This window comes from Podarcis erhardii (assembly GCF_964252035.2).
Source record: "Podarcis erhardii genome assembly, chromosome: 11".
Classification (NCBI taxonomy): Eukaryota; Metazoa; Chordata; class Lepidosauria; order Squamata; family Lacertidae; genus Podarcis; species Podarcis erhardii.
In genome coordinates, this window is record NC_138501.1 from 2145173 (window position 1) to 2158779 (window position 13607).

The window sequence follows — 13607 nt, forward strand, 5'->3', positions numbered from 1 at the left end:
CCTCCGGTATTCCTCCCCCCACCCCAGGCTTGTATGAACCAGACACTCATCTGTCCCACAAATGGTGCCAAAGACCTGGGTGTCACAGACCCACAAGGGGAGCGCCTATTTATCACACTCTTCTCTTTCCCCCAGCCTTCTCTGCAGACACCATGCAAACATTTAGCCTGGCCACATTGAAAGCATGCAAGACCATTTTTCATGCCACAATGCCAACCTACAGAAAGCAGGAGCCCCAGATAGGCTAGTAAAATGAACCCATCTCTTTAGTATAGTAGCTTTTCTGATGCATGTACGTAGGGCAAAACCAATACATTTTGCTGTCTGAGGCACAGCAACAAATTTGAGGCACAGCAACAAATGGCACTCCCCCCCCCCAAAAAAAACAAAGTTCATAATACCCACAACCAGTCAAGTAATTTAGGTGTCTGAGGCTGGAAATCCTGCAAATGCCTTTCACCTTCTTCAGCAGTAATATGCTAAATAACAATTTTCTTTTAGGACACCCCAATCAGCTGCTTGGGGTTCACTTCCCTTTGCCTAGCAGTAATGCTTATTGTCAGTGGCGTAGCGTGGGGGGTGCAGGGGGGGCCGGCCGCACCGGGCGCAACATCTGGGGTTAGGGCAAATCCACGGGTTAGGGGGCGCAAATCCACGGGTTAGGGGGCGCAAATTACTTGCCTTGCCCCGGGTGCTGACAACCCACGCTACGCCACTGCTTATTGTTTTGGAGCAACTCGTAAGCAGCTGCTTAACTTTCTGTCATCATTCATTTCAAATAGAACCCTTTATAATGAACAATTATTATTATTTATTAATATTAGTAAACAAATATCTCAAGAGGCAACAATGGGCTGCTGCTGCAAATCCCTGCTGTCTGGGCTTTGTAGATGTGTTTCTTTAGAAAAACAGCAATTATTGGTGAGCACATTCATCTAGCACAATTTGCAACAGATGGGGTTAATCATTTCTTTTTTGCTTGTAAAATGCCAAAATCCCACTCACCACTCATAAAAGACCAAACGCCCCCTCACCACTTATAAAAGAAAAGCATATTGTTGTTTCAGCTGATGCCCTTTCTATGCTTCAATATCTGACATCACTGGATTTGTAACAATAAATGTCTGCTTTTAATGAAGGAGCCAATGGTCAGTAATTTTTCTTTAAGAATGAAGGACAGGCATCCTCTGCCATTTTTAAACTGCACCACTGATGTTGCAGAAGTCGCCTGTAGAAACTACCACAGTTGCCTCAAGTGAGGTGACTCTCACATTAGTAAACCATCTGACTAAAGAAAATACCTGCCAGCCACTGAAAATCCAAACAAATTAAAATTAGGCTCCTTCTCATGGCAAAATATTCCCACCCTCCAAACTGATGTTGAAAGCAAAGCCAGTAAAAATGAGGTCAGGTTCCGATTCACATTCCTAAAGCTATGTTAAATACAATAATGTTAAGACATTTCATGTTGCCATACACTAAATCTGAAGGTGGACTGACTGACAACTGTTTCCTGCAACACAGGTTTTGTTGAGTATATAGCATTTAAACTGCAGAATAGCTGAGCTGTTTTCAAGAGGTCTGAGATGATCTAGCACAACTGTCTTGCAGAGCTTACCTTTTCTATCCTAATTGTGAATATCAATATTTACAGAGGGCTAAGTGTACAGATGGCTCTGTTGTTTTCATACTTCTCCCTATTACAGATAGCTGTTACAGGTAACACAGGCAGCTGAGGCCCCAAGTATAGCTGGGCGTCATGACACTGCACTGCCCACAGGCCAGCGAACAAGCACCCCAAACCCACAATCAAAAAAACCAATTCCACCTGTAACATTTTAGATGAAATTGGTCTGCCCAGGATTTGAACCAGGGACTGCAACTTCCTCCCATGCATTCTTCTTAGGGGGCAGTTTATAATGTAATTTCTGATGGAGGGTTATTTTTGATGCAGTTTTCATAGTTTTTATCTGGACTTTGGCCATGAGTATTGGTCCACTTAGTATTATTTTTCTGAATTTGTCAGTTTGCAAGGCGATAATGGCCCTGGACACAGAAATATCAGAATGAAATTTTGTACACACATTCAGAACACAATTTTACATTCAAGTTTAAATACCAGCTTGACCTCCACCCACTCAGTCACTCGCCATGCTCACTTTCAAAGTGGTTGTTGGTATGTGTGTGTGGCGGCAGCGGTGGGAGGGAGGGGGGAATGCAAAATAAGGTGCAATGCAAGATTTTCCTCAGAATGGAAGGTGTGGTCATGTTCAGGACAAACCTGCTGCTTTGCCAAGTATAGATGCCATGTTCACACTCACGCCACCACGTTCCCTAGGAAAGAGGGCAGCTGTGATATCTCCACTAGAACATTTGGAAATAGGTTGGTGTGCTGTGTGTGCCTAACAACATACCGAGTTCAAAAATTGAACGCAGCTCAAGCCCTGTGCCCTTATCAAGGGGGCCACCACCTTGCCACTGGATTAGTCCCAACCTCACCCCACACCCAAATAGCTCCATTCCACACCTTAAATGTGATGAAAAAGCAAACGAGTGTTCTATATAGCCACTCTCTCAGCATCCTTTATAAGTGCAGAAACATTCACTAATCACTGTGCTCCTGTTTATCTTCTGATCTTACATGCCTATTTTTATTTATTTTTGACATGGTTTGATAGGCCTTGATAGGAGAGTGTCTTTCCTCCCACTTGGCTCAACTTAATGTTATGATTGACTGTTGTGTCTCCAGACACCTTTCAGTATCATCCATTCTCTGACACCTCAGAGGGGAGAAACATGAGACATTAGACCTTCTTACTTATTGAAATCCATCCAGAGAGCAACAGAATAGCATCTTGCATTAAGAACGCTGATCAGAATCTCCACCTTAACTACCTCATAGCCTGGATGGAGACAGCCCAATGTTTTGTTTTTAATAACTATAAAACAGATGTTGGAGAGACCTTTCAACAATACTGCAATGCTAGACTTTACACCACAGCTTCACAACCGTACATTTTGTTTGTTTTGCTTTTCAGATAAGGTGTTGCAAGCACATCTGAGAAGAACTGTCTGAAACTGGATCTTCTGCAGAGAACTAAACTCCAGCAATTTAAACCGGGGCTGGTTTAATGTGACTAAGATGAAGGGAAAGTTCTGGGTTTTCCTTGACATAATAATGAAGAGATTTGATTAGTTGGGGGCTGTTTGGAGGTGGTTAAAGTTCACGAGGGTTTACCTGAGTCCACATAGCCAGAGATTATGTGCACTGCAATTCTGGGAACCTGCACTTCTCAAGTTTCACAGCTTAGTGGTAATAAATCTCCACGGTGCTTATTTAACCATTTCAGAATATAACCAAATGAGCAGGAGAAAGAAAACACCCTCAAGGAGATGTGACCTTGAATGCATGTTCTCCTCACAAGGAATCAGATGGGCGCCTGAGTTTGAAACTAAACCCTCAGCTGTACCCGGAAGGCATCCGTGCTACAAACTGGAGTTTCATTCCATTGCCACAGAAGCAGTTAGCACCACAGCTCTGTTTCAGAGCATTGCCAGCTAACCTTCCTGGTTTACCTCATCAGTGCCTGAAGCATTAGCAGCGAAGCACGGGAGAGAAGAGGAGGATGAATCAGCAAAGCATAGGAGACAAATACTATGGAAATATTCAGTGATGCCGAGAGAAATTCCATAGAAATTAGAAGCCCCGATTATTATTATAGCATTATTTTTTTTTAAAAAAAATCAAAACATGAAAACCTTTACTGGCTTAATTTTTGCATGTCAGGGTACTTTTAAACATATAGAAGCAGACCAGTAAAACATGGAAGTGGAAGAAGAGGAATGAGCTTCTTCCTACAAACCCCTTTGTGATGGCAATAGTACCTTATCCTAACTTGCTGTTGGGGGTAGCCCAGGGAAACAGCCATCTTTCTGTTTTCAACATGGTGTAGGCAAGGGGTGCATATTCTTTCCTTAAAAAAAGTGGGGGGTTTTTTTGGAGCAAACAGACTGCATGAGGAAGTGAATGGTCACAGTTCCAAATTCACAGAAGATTAAGGGTAGTGAGCATTAACTTTGCTTCCAGAGCCAGGGTTGGGGTTGGTGTCCAACCAAAACCCCAACACCACAGAAAGGCCACTGCCAACCAGGGAAGGGGAGGAATCAGAGTCATTTAATTCACATATTTCCAAACACCACACAAAAGGAACTATAGTCATCCTTCAAAATTCATACTCTGAAGTTTGCAGTACAATTCTCCAGCCAGATAACATGGACAAAATTACATAGGCTATGGTAAAGCATGCATAACATACATATGACAGAGAAAACATACCAAAAATGTATTAGGTGGAATTGCTTTGCAAAAATGTGTATATAAGAGGACACTACATACCAAAGTGCATTTGTTAGGAGAAATTTGCATGGAAATGCCTATCAGCTTTCATAAGGACTTTTCTTTTCTGGGGAGTAAATTGAGGTATAAATATGGAGAACTGAATTTAAGATGGAGAAATGGAGAGAAGCCAAAACTGAGGCTCTCTGGTGCCAACCTTAGTTCCGGCCTCTGCTGCTACTCCTGGCTGTCATCACGGCTAAACCACCCACCATCTTGGTTAGACGGGCCAGTGGCAGCATGGGGGAGGGTGTGGAATTGGCAAAAATCACCTCCTCTCCCCCCACCCCTCCTTAGCAGAGATCTCTGCTGAATCAGGAACCCTTCCAAGAACAGAAGAGCAATGCCAGAGGCAAGACATTTAAAATATATTCAGCCCTAAAATCAGGGGCAAAACTAGGCTTTCTGTCACCCAAGTCAAAGACCCAGATTGGCACCCCACCACCTGGATGTGTGTTTACACGTGTGTGCGCATGCACACACACACACCCCTCATCACATTTATTTGTAAAGGGCATAAAAAGCAGGGAATCTATCATTGAATACAACTACAAAGGAATCCTAAGAAGTATTATGACTGTATGACCAAAGGGAAAATGAGCATCCCTTCCAGTAAAAGCAAGTTGTTTCTTAAAAGTATTGTAAATATTTATTTACAATACACTTATACTGAAGTATACAACACCACCACACTTAAAATTATAAATATTGTTTAGGCACCTACTTAGGAGAAACATCAGTCGTGTCAAAGATGCCTCTGACCCCGCCGCTGCATAGCAGCGCAGCTCAATACAATACGTAACATAATATTTTGATGTAAAAGGTAATTTTGTGTGCACGGCGCCATTGAGAATGACAAGCGCCGTCGCTGAGTCTGACAAGTGCTGCTGTTGTGAATGACAAGGCCGCTGCTGGCGCAGTGCGTCTTTGGTAAATGAGCGCACAAAGTCTAAGGTGCCCCCCAGAATTCAGCACCCCTTGCACCCCGGGTAAAGACGGTTCTGCCCACAGGGGATCCAGTCTTCTGCTTCACTGGGAGAGCCACACAGCCTCTCCAGATTTTCCAACTCTCCCTGCATTGCGTTGTAAATGAGCCTTCTTCAGCTTGGTGAGGAAATCCTGGGCTGAATTTATATCTACTGCTTTTTGTATTTTTACTGTTGCTCCGATAACTGCTTTTGTTTCTCATGTTTTTGATCTGTTTTATATTTGTTTTATGGTTCTCTTAGAAATAATAATAATAATAATAATAATAATAATAATAATAATAATAATAATATTTTAAACAAAAACCAAAACCAGTTGCCATTCACTTTTTCATCTTTCTCCCCGGCTGAAGCCCAGACATGCTGGGAGCCTCAATGGCGCTCCTTTGGGGTCTTCATTTGGGACAGAAACCCTGGCTAGACACCCCCATCCCACCTACAGCTCTGCTTAAAATGAGTAATGAATTTAAAAAGAACTGAGGGTATTTCTTAGCCACTGCCATGCTTGGTATTTCCCCAAGTCAGTGTTTTGTTGCATTCACAGCAAACATCAGGTTGCAGTAAATTGCATTACACTATAAAACATTTTGTTTGTTTGTTTTAATCCTGAACTGTGAGCAATGAATGCTATTTATCACCACCTGCTGGAAGCAGTGAAACATGCATCCCGTTACACCCTTCCGCCATTCAGTGCCATCAGCAGAGATCACAGGAGGTGAAGCACATTCCTCTTACGAAATAAGAGCCTTGCAATTGGCCGGCACACACGCCTCATTTGGCTGTACAGCGATTCTTGGAAATTTCTGGTACACATCCATAGGAACATTGACAACTTGGGGATATCCCAACCACCTGTAACTGAAAAAAATTACATTCATTTAGCAGTTCTGAGGCCCAGAGGGACCACCTGTTGTTTCTTTTTCTTTTTCCAGAAGAGTGTTTAATTAATGATATCAATCATTGTATTATTCATTTTATTAATGATATTAATCTTTTTTTCACTGTCAGCTTAGCAGCTATCAAAGGTCCTTTCCTCACGTCACTCCTTTTGCAACCAGCAAAATGAGTGGCCTAAAGGAAAAATAAACACATCTTATATTTGCTTAGGGTCACTTTCCATCTTCCATTTGTAAACAGCAAATTAGGGGGTTACTCTAAAGTCTTCACTGAGTCCTGTCCCTGTCCCTGGCAGAGGAAGAGGAGTGCCGGGGGAGTGCACCGCCGCCGGCAGCGCAATCCTGGTGGGGTGCCATCACGGCTGCCCCCCGCCCGCCCGCGCTGGGCACTGCGCCCCTGCAGGAGGCGCATCATGCCCCTGGGATGCACGCCAGCCCTGCCCCGCCTGCTCTCCGCCCCCCCCCCCCGGTGCTGGAGCATGAAGCTCCGCCTCTGGTCCCTGGGCACCCCAGTCTCCAGAGATTGTGTGGAGAAGCTTTTCTGCAACATCACTCTGGCTACACCAGGATTATTCATCTGACATTATCCCAGCTTTCTTTTAGTCTGTCATGTTCACCTGAGGTCTGTTATAAGAATTTTAAGGTCTCAAATATATAATAAATATTCATAAATGCACACATATCTAAATATATAAACAATGTGTCTGAAATAGTACAGGAGAGCAATCCTGAAGCTGTTTTGACTCTCCCAGTGACCTCAAATATTCCTCTGCAGCAAAGGGAGGCAAATGGGGAAAGCCTCCCCGTTGTCCTTTTGCTTACAAATGCTGTCTTAAGGGTGTATCTGTGCTTGAATAGAGTGAGGCTGTGACCTGGATTCAGGAACTGAAGTATTATCCATCACCAAAGAATGGCCAGGCTGTCCAGATAATGCAATCAGTGACCAGTATTCTGGCGGACATGATTTCTGCAGTAGACCGCCTCCTATGATGCATGTATGATGATTTGGGGGTGGTCTTTGGCTAAGGGGGTTGGCCAATGTCAAAAGTCTTTAAAAGTTCCTGCACACTTTTGTTCAGGGTCTCTCCCTTCTTGGAAAGAGGGCAGGGAACTCTGTTGCAACAGAAAAATAAATACAGTGGTACCTCTGGATATGCATAGCTCCGGTTGTGTATCCTTCAGGATGAGAACGCAGCAAACCCGGAAGTATTTTTCTGGGTTTTGCCACATGCAGATGCACAGAAACAGTCCCTCCAGTTGCAGAAATCTCAGGATCCGACTGGAGCTCCGGAACAGATCCTGTCCGCAACCGGAGGTACCACTGTATTTGCCTTGCTTTCCACTGGATCCTGCCTCCATCCATTCTTCTCTGACTGGTCATGGATTTAGGGGACTCAGAGTCCCATGGGGAGTTGGACAGCAAAAGCCAAACCCCAATTTCTACATCAGTCCTTAATCACAATATTGATTTGCTTCTTGCTGCTGTCTATCTATACTGCTTTATGTGTTTATTTGTGCTGCTTTTAGCTGTTGCTGACTGTTTTTGCTGCTCTCATCATTTTTATCTGCTTTATTACTAGCATTTTATTGTCCTGTACTGTATTTGTAAGCCACTGTGGGGACTGAAAGAATAGTAGAATAGAAATCCTACGAAGGAACAAATGGACCAAGTAAGCATTCATGGTGTGCTGTATGCGGTAGAACAACATACCTTTACTCAGAAACGTGGTTGACTAGCAGCTTGCCACGCCCTCCCTAATTCCAGGGGCTGATGAATGAGCTGATGTGTATCGTGTAGTGAGGGAAATGCAGGGAGATACAGGCTTAGAGCTGGTTCCATCCTTTGGCATCCTTTGGCAGCTGCAGCATCAAGCAATGGATCTGCATGTGTGAAAAAGCCACCAGAGATCAAATGTCTCAGAGACAACTTTCATACTACCTCAAGCCCAAATGAGTCAGCTGATACATTTGGCTGTGTCTCACAAAGTGCTGAGTGATCAAGTGACAAGAGATCAAGTGATGCATTCAGAGCAGGACAAGTTCTTGTGCTGGTCTGATCCCCAAATGAGATTTGTGTGTATGCCTGTAGGAGAGCTCCTCTGCCCCCCCCCTCACCCCCGGATGCACGAGGGAGCGATGGGAGCAGCCTGCTGGCCTCATTTCTGAAGCTGACATGTCTGCTTGTCCTGCTGTCCTGGTGACTGTGCATGCAGAATGAAGAAGGACCTTCTGTGACCCAGGTGCACATTGTGTCCTTTCTCAGCTACACCTCAGTGGCAGAGCATCTGCTTTGCAGGCAGAAGGTCCTGGGTTCAATCCCTGGCGCCTCCAAGTTGGCTTGAGAAAAGGCTCTTGTCTGGAACCCTAGAGAGCTGCTGCCAGCCAGTGCATACATTACTGAGCTGATAGGCCAGTGACTTGGCCTAAGGCAGCTACTTTCATTCCTATGCTCCACTGGGGGGTGTATGTGGCTGGTGAGCACATTGGCATTGGGAATGGTGTGGCCAGGGGGCCTTGCCCCCTACCATGCGCTCAGTGTACATATGTGTGCAACGGAATCTCTGAACGCTCCCAGCCTATTTGTGACATTTCACTAAGCTGGCAGCCAGGCATGGGGATCTCCTGTTGATAGGCCCAATCTGGCCTTCATTCTCCCAGGCCCCATCCATGACTGTACCAGAACTCCTCTCCTCTCATTCTCCTGCAGCTCCTCTTCAAGATTATGCTCCCATTGCTTCCTCCCTAATTTGGCCTCACATTGGGGAACAAAACTCCCTCCCCCTGCTGATTGGATCTAGCTTCTTTGAGATTAATAAATTGGTTATTGAGCAGAAATTAGCAGGTGATAAATGTCAATCTTCATGTCGTGAGAACCTGCTTCTGCAGTTCAAGGTGTTCTGAAGGGCACAAGAGCAGATGAGGCTGGGATTTTTTTTCCTGGTTAGCTGGCAGCTCCAAGATTGAGGGTTTCATTTCTTGCTGCCATGGCATAACAAATATATTCTGCTTGGGTTGCCAGTTTAAGTGAAAAGCCATTCTGCTTCCACAATTGTATGCTGCTGGTATGAATTTAAAAAGAAGCTGGGATTCATATTTGTACCTTTGCTGTTTTTGGTGTTTTTTTGCGCACTTCTGAAAGAAACAAATAAAGACCATATTTGTCCATCTAATGTAGAACCTTGATTCTCAGTTGAGTCTCAAGACTTGTTCCTGTTACACCAAACACAGGTACAATATGTACAATATGCACAGCTCAACTGCTATGTACTTAGGTACACAGACTCCACACCTGAATAACTCTACAAGTTTACAACTCAACCGTTAGTGTACACAGGTACAGAAACTTGACATTATTAAATTGAATCATAGAATTGTAGAGTTGGAAGGGATTCCCAAGGGTCATCTAGTCCAACCCTCTGCAATGCAGGAATCTCCACTAAATCATCCCTGGCAAATGCCTATCCAACCTCTGCTTAAAAACCTCCAAGGAAGGAGAGCCCACAACACCTACTGTTGAACAGCTCCTACTGTCAGAAAAGTTTTCCTGATGTTTAGTAGGAATCTCCTTTCTAGTAATCTGAAGCTACTGGTTTGAGTCCTACCTACCTTGATCTGGACACTAGACTTCTCTTGATGGAGGCTACAATAGCATTAGCTTTTTTTGCTGCTGCATCACACTGTTGACTCATGTTAAGATTGTGGTCCACCAAAACCCCTAGATCCTTTTCACATGTACTTCCAATAAGTCAAGTGTCCCCCATCCTATATTCGTGCATCCGGTTCTTCCTGCCTAAGTGCAGAATCTTACATTTGTCCCTCTTGAAATTCATTTTGTTAGCCTGCACCCAGTTCTCCAATCTGTTAAGGTCATGTTGAATCCTAATACTGTCTTCTGCTGCATTAGCTACCCCTCCCAGTTTGGTGTCATCTGCAAATTTGATTTAATCCTAGTTGTTTATAAAGACCTTAAACAAAAGGGGGGCCAGGACAGAATCCTGCAGCATCCCACTTGTCACTTTTCCCCAGGACACTGAGGAGCCATTTATGAGTACTCTTTGGGTTTGGTTGGTCAACCAGCAGTTACCTCATATGTGTGTGTGAGCACATCTTAAGAAACAGCTAACAGCTCATTCAACGCTGCTGTTACCAAATCTGAACCAATAAGAGTTTTTGACCAAAGGGGATGAAATCTTCTCGAAAGAATTTGAAAGTGCCATATACTTGGAGTCAAGTGTGAATTTCATGCTCATAGTAGCAATGAATGAAACTTTCCACAAAACGTCTAGCTATATATACATTATTTACACAATGGGCCCCGCATGATTGGCTAATTCCGGGCTGCTCCTGTAGGCCAATCAGGTTGTGAATTTACCTCCTCCAGAAGCCTGACTGGCTGCTTCTGCAGGCCAATCAGGTCGCTGATTCACTTCCACCTGGAGCTGAATTGGGTGGCTCCTGCAGACCAATCAGACTACTGCATTCTGGATCCTATTGTTCTAAGATTCAGCTCAGTACATAACAGAAAGGATGTAAGATGAGATGAAATTATTGTGTTTTAGGACTGGATTGATCAAAAAAGGAAAAGTGTTTTCCTCCCCTCAACCTCCAAAAGAAAGGTTTTGTTGTTGTTGTTTACATTCATCATAGCAGAAAGGAAGAGGGTTTAGGGATCACTGTTATTTAAAAATGATTTTATTATTAGGAAAAGATGTGGGGTTGTTGGTGCATGAAGTCCAATATTTGATAGGAAATAAAGCATAACTGTTTGTTATGCTGTTCCCACTTCTCCAACGACTATGAAATTCCATGAGCTCAGATTATTTGGAATGAGAGAAGACATTTTCCTATTTTAAAATGTAAGGTTGCCATCATACAGCCCTCACTGGAGGCTTTGTAATGCTGCAACACAATGTTGGGGTAGGAGGCAGGGGCAAACCAGGGGGCATGTTGCCCAATGCCAGTAGACCTGGCATGGCAGCTGGGGCCTAGAAGTGGAAATAAGTAAAAAAATTGAGGGGCGGGGCGGGGCAAAGAGGAAAATAGAGGGGCAAAGAGGAAAAAAGCAGCCTCTGGTAGGACATGGTATTTGACAAATGGAAGGTGAGGGGTGCCCCACTTCGCTTTTCACCAAAATTCCCTCCCCTCTTGAAGTCCCTCTTTCCTTTAAGATTCTGTATCGCAGGGGTTCCCAATGTGTGCTTCATGGGGCACCAGTAGCCCACAAGGCGTACTGCAGTCCTAAGAGAGGGTAGGACTTTGGGTGAAAAGGGGACACGGCACCTTGATGAATATTATATCTTCTAAGTAAGTCACTGAGGTTTATGGTGTTCTGTTTTGTAATTGAGTTTATTTACAAATATACTGGTTGCACATAAGAGGAGGCAGACAGCTTAAAAACACCAGTGGACAGCCAAAATTCATTGCCCCACACCCACTCCTGGATGGGTGGTGGAAAGGTCCCTTTCCAGATCTTGCAGATCCCCAAAGCCAGCTGTCAGACTCTTTCTGTATGTCTTGCTCAAAAACTGATACTCTTTGTTTACTTTCATAGACACCCACACAGACTTAGACTGCATCATGTGTATGGGTGGGGGTATGGACCCTGCCCCCTTTTCTGATTGGTTTTCAGAAGACACCAGAGTGGTACTATATCAAGTTGCAATGGTCAAACATTGTAGGAATGAATGGGGCAGTCCCTGCACATTCATCTCGGTGTGAGTCTCCCGTGCAACCTCCCGTGAAAGCAAGGGGAACCACAAGGGAAGGACTTCCGGGTTAGCGCCTCCGGTAATGGCGGAATTCCTCTGATCGGGAGGAATTTGCTTCATAGGAATCCGGGTCTGGCCGCCACGGCAAAGGCAGAGACCCACTAGAAATCACAGGCGGGTGAAGCCTGTGAACGTGGGATTCGGCTGGCACCTTTTGCGCCTCCCCTACTCGCGGGGAAACCCGGTTTTGGGGATCCGGAGCGACGTGGGGTGAGCGGTGTGGTGCTTCGAATTGACTGCTTCTTCCACGGAGCGAAGCCGCATAGCTGTTGCCGGAGAGCGCTGACTTTTTCCTGTGGACAATTTGATCTTAAAGCAACTACCCGTGAGTAGAGCGGAGAATTGGATTTTTAGACGTCTTAATTTGGTGCCAAAATGGGGAGGTCTAAAACAGGAAGTCCACCTTCCCCTTTTGTAAATAGATTGAAGCAATGAGGATGCAAGCTGAAGCCTCAGAAAGCCTATTGTAAAGGACTAAATTTCCATCAGTAAAAAATACTAAACCCCCCTTGGTGGCAGGAGAAGAGGGGGGAAAGTTTTGGACTGAGTATACCTGCAGGAGAGAGCAAACAGAGTTAATATACCACCGCTCCGATCCTGGAAACGGGCTGCCAACAGGACTGACCGTGATTAGAATGTTCACTGACAGTTAGTTAAATAAGAGGAATACATTGTTTCCATGGTCTCCGTCTGCATTTAAAAAGGAGTAAAAGTAACAGAAAATTGAAACTAACTTTATTGTTTGAATTGAGTTTAAAAGGACTAATCCAAATAGAAACTGTTTCTCTCTAGAGGAACTGTTTCCCTCTAGAGGAAGCTTTTGAAACTTTCACAAGAGTTGAGCTGGGGGAATTTCCAGCTGCAAGATAAAAACCTGTGAGATTCTGGGGACCTTGAATCGGTCAAGAATGGTGACAGAAGAGGCCTTAGTGGTTGTATTATGTAAGATAATTGACTCACTGGAACAGCTTCACAAAAAGGTGGATGTGGTAACTAACAAAATTGACAATTTGGGACAAAAAGTGAACACCAATATAGAAACTATTCAGAAACTGACACAGGAATCTACTTTGACATGGCAAACTGCGGAGAAGGCTAGGGAGAAAGTTATTGCCGTTGAACCTAAAGTTATACAATTGGAGAGAGAGAGAGTCCCAGCCTTACAGATGCAATTTGATGACCAAAAGTTGATGCCTGCTATGATTGAATTTAAAGAAAATCAGATTTCGAGGATCAGAGCCCTACCTGAACTGCAGAAGGAAAGTTTGATAGATTTCCTTACACAGGAATTTGATGACTTTTGGGACCGGGACTTGGGTCAAGAAGAGATTAAAACTGTGAGGGCTCTCGGATTTGGAAGAGGAGGGAAAAAAGAGAAGAACAAAATAAGAGACTGTTGGAAATACCAGAGGAACTTAGAAGAACAACAGTCAAGAGTGGAAATTTTGAAAGACGTCCTGAAATACCTTTCGGATCTTAGATTTAACTACGGAGATTTGGTTGCTCTGTCGAGAAGGAATGGAGTCGTCTTTAGGTGGGAGTTTCCCCGAGATCTACTCTT